Source organism: Rissa tridactyla, unplaced genomic scaffold, assembly GCF_028500815.1.
Source record: "Rissa tridactyla isolate bRisTri1 unplaced genomic scaffold, bRisTri1.patW.cur.20221130 scaffold_234, whole genome shotgun sequence".
NCBI lineage: Eukaryota > Metazoa > Chordata > Aves > Charadriiformes > Laridae > Rissa > Rissa tridactyla.
Window position 1 is genome coordinate 16241 of NW_026529457.1, and position 4060 is coordinate 20300.

Here is a 4060-nt window from a genome sequence, read left to right on the forward strand (position 1 = left end):
GCAGCCCTACCGGAAAATCCTTCGGGGGCTAGTGTGGCGGTGCCACGTGGGCGCCGGTGGCGCTGAGGCTGACAGCCGCCGTGAAGCCCGCAGCCCCACGGGCTGTGGGGCCACGCGAGCGGCTGCCAAAGAGCTTTCCAAGGAGGCACGGCTTTCCCTCCTGGCTCTTCGGGCATGGGAGCTGTCGCCAGAGCCACGGCCCTACCGGAAAATGCTTAGCAGGCTGGCGCGGCGGTGCCACGTGGGTGCCGGTGGCGCCGAAGCTCAAGGCCGCCGGACAGCCCGCAGCCCCACGGGCTGTGGGGCCACGCGAGCAGCTGCCAAAGAGCTTTCGAAGGAGGCACGGCTTTCCCTCCTGGCTCTTCGGGCATGGGAGCTGTCGCCAGAGCCGCGGCCCTACCGGAAAATGCTTCGGGGGCTGGCGCGGTGGCGCTACGTGGGCGCCGCTGGCGCTGAGGCTGACGGTCGCCGGAAATCCCGCAGCCCCACGGGCTGTGGGGCCACGCGAGCGGCTGCCAAAGAGCTTTCCAACGAGGCACGGCTTTCCCTCCTGGCTCTTCGGGCGTGGGATCTTTCGCCAGAGACGCGGCCCGACCGGAAAATGCTTCGGGGCCTGGTGCGGTGGCAACACGTTGGAGCCGGTGGCGCCGAGGCTGATGGCCGCTGGAAAGCCCGCAGCCCCACGGGCTGTGGGGCCACGCAAGCGGCTGCCAAAGAGCTTTCCAACGAGGCATGGCTTTCCCTCCTGGCTCTTCGGGCGTGGGAGCTGTCGCCAGAGCCGCGGCCCTACCGAAAATGCTTCGCAGGCTGGCGCGGTGGCGCCACGTGTGCGCTGGTGGTGCCGAGGCTGACCGCCGCCGGAAAGCCCGCAGCCCCACGGGCCGTGGGGCCACGCGAGCGGCTGCCAAAGAGCTTTCCAACGAGGCACGGCTTTCCCTCCTGGCTCTTCGGGCGTGGGAGCTGTCGCCAGAGCCGCGGCCCTACCGGAAAATGCTTCGCAGGCTGGCACGGCGGCGCCACTTGGGCTCCCCTGGCGCCGAGGCTGACTCTCGCCGGAAATCCCGCAGCCCCACGGGCTGTGGGGCCACGCGACCGGCTGCCAAAGAGCTTTCCAACGAGGCACGGCTTTCCCTCCTGGCTCTTCGGGCGTGGGAGCTGTCGCCAGAGCCGCAGCCCTACCGGAAAATGCTTCGGGGGCTGGTGCGGCGGCGCCACGTGGGCGCCGCTGGCGCTGAGGCTGATCGCAGCTGGAAAGCCCGCAGCCCCACGGGCTGTGGGGCCACGCGAGCGGCTGCCAAAGAGCTTTCCAACGAGGCACGGCTTTCCCTCCTGGCTCTTCGGGCGTGGGAGCTGTCGCCAGAGCCGCGGCCCGACCGGAAAATGCTTCGGGGGCTGGTGCGGCGGCGCCACGTGGGTGCCCATGGCGCCGAGGCTGACAGCCGTCGGAAAGCCCGCAGCCCCACGGGCTGTGGGGCCACGCGAGCGGCTGCCAAAGAGCTTTCCAAAAAGGCACGGCTTTCCCTCCTGGCTCTTCGGGCGTTGGAGGTGTTGCCAGATCCGCGGCTCTACCGGAAAATGCTTCGCAGGCTGGTGCGGTGGCACCATGTGGGCGCCGGTGGCGCCGAGGCTGACGGCCGCCGGAAATCCCGCAGCCCCACGGGCTGTGGGGCCACGCGAGCGGCTGCCAAAGAGCTTTCCAACGAGGCACGGCTTTCCCTCCTGGCTCTTCGGGCGTGGGAGCTGTCGCCAGAGCCGCAGCCCTACCGGAAAATACTTCACAGGCTAGCGCCGCGGCGCCACGTGGGCGCCAGTGGCGCCGAGGCTGACGGCCGCCGGAAAGCCTGCAGCCCCACGGGCTGTGGGGCGACGCGAGCGGCTGCCAAAGAGCTTTCCAACGAGGCACGGCTTTCCCTCCTGGCTCTTCGGGCGTGGGAGTTGTCTCCAGAGCCGCGGCCCTACCGCAAAATGCTTCGCAGGCTGGCGCGGCGGCGCCACATGGACGCCGGTGGCGCCGAGGCTGACGGCCGCCGGAAAGCCCGCAGCCCCACGGGCTGTGGGGCCACGCGAGCGGCTGCCAAAGAGCTTTCCAACGAGGCATGGCTTTCCCTCCTGGCTCTTCGGGCGTGGGAGCTGTCGCCAGAGCCGCGGCCCGACCGGAAAATGCTTCGGGGCCTGGTGCGGCGGCAACACGTTGGCGCCGGTGGCGCCGAGGCTGATGGCCGCTGGAAAGCCCGCAGCCCCACGGGCTGTGGGGCCACGCGAGCGGCTGCCAAAGAGCTTTCCAACGAGGCACGGCTTTCCCTCCAAGGTCTTGGGTCGTGGGAGCTGTCGCCAGAGCCACAGCCCTACCAGAAAATGCTTCGGGGGCTGGTACGGCGGTGCCACGTTGGCGCCGGTGGCGCCGAGGCTGATGGCCGCTGGAAAGCCCGCAGCCCCACGGGCTGTGGGGCCACGCGAGCGGCTGCCAAAGAGCTTTCCAACGAGGCACGGCTTTCCCTCCAAGCTCTTGGGTCGTGGGAGATGTCGCCAGAGCCACAGCCCTACCGGAAAATGCTTCGGGGGCTGGTACGGCGGTGCCACGTGGGCGCCGGTGGTGCCGAGGCTGACGCCCGCCGGAAAGCCCGCAGCCCCACGGGCTGTGGGGCCACGCGAGCGGCTGCCAAAGAGCTTTCCAACGAGGCATGGCTTTCCCTCCTTGCTTTCGGGCGTGGGAGATGTCGCCAGAGCCGCGGCCCTACCGGAAAATGCTTCGGGGGCTGGTGCGGCGGCTCCACATGGGCGCCGGTGGCGCCGAGGCTGATGGCCGCTGGAAAGCCCGCAGCCCCACGGGCTGTGGGGCCACACGAGCGGCTGCCAAAGAGCTTTCCAACGAGGCACGGCTTTCCCTCCTGGCTCTTTGGGCGTGGGAGCTGTCGCCAGAGCCGCGGCCCTACCAGAAAATGCTTCGGGGCCTGGTGCGGCGGCAACACGTTGGCGCCGGTGGCGCCGAGGCTGATGGCCGCTGGAAAGCCCGCAGCCCCACGGGCTGTGGGGCCACGCGAGCGGCTGCCAAAGAGCTTTCCAACGAGGCACGGCTTTCCCTCCAAGCTCTTGGGTCGTGGGAGATGTCGCCAGAGCCACAGCCCTACCGGAAAATGCTTCGGGGGCTGGTACGGCGGTGCCACGTGGGCGCCGGTGGTGCTGAGGCTGACAGCCGCCGGAAAGCCCGCAGCCCCACGGGCTGTGGGGCCACGCGAGCGGCTGCCAAAGAGCTTTCCAACGAGGCACGGCTTTCTCTCCTGGCTCTTCGGGCGTGGGAGCTGTCGCCAGAGCCGCGGCCCTACAGGAAAATGCTTCGCAGGCTGGCACGGCGGCGCCACGTGGGCGCCGGTGGCGCCGAGGCTGACGGTCGCCGGAAAGCCCGCAGCCCCATGGGCTGTGGGGCCACGCGAGCGGCTGCCAAAGAGCTTTCCAACGAGGCACGGCTTTCTCTCCTGGCTCTTCGGGCGTGGGAGCTGTCGCCAGAGCCGCGGCCCTACCGGAAAATGCTTTGCAGGCTGGCACGGCGGCGCCACTTGGGCGCCCCTGGCGCTGAGGCTGACGGTCGCCGGAAAGCCCGCAGCCCCACGGGCTGTGGGGCCACGCGAGCGGCTGCCAAAGAGCTTTCCAATGAGGCACGGCTTTCCCTCCTGGCTCTTCGGGTGTGGGAGATGTCGCCAAAGCCGCGGCCCTACTGGAAAATGCTTCGGGGGCTGGTGCGGCGGCGCCAAGTGGGCGCCGTTGGCGCCGAGGCTGACAGCCGCCGGAAAGCCCGCAGCCCCACGGGCTGTGGGGCCACGCGAGCAGCTGCCAAAGAGCTTTCCAAGGAGGCACGGCTTTCCCTCCTGGCTCTTCGGGCGTGGGAGCTGTCACCAGAGACGCGGCCCTACCGAAAAATGCTTCGCAGGCTGGCGCGGCGTCGCCACGTGCGCGCCGGTGGCGCCGAGGCTGACGGCTGCCGGAAAGCCCGCAGCCCCCCGGGCTGTGGGGCCACGCGAGCGGCTGCCAAAGAGCTTTCCAAGGAGGCACAGCTTTCCCTCCT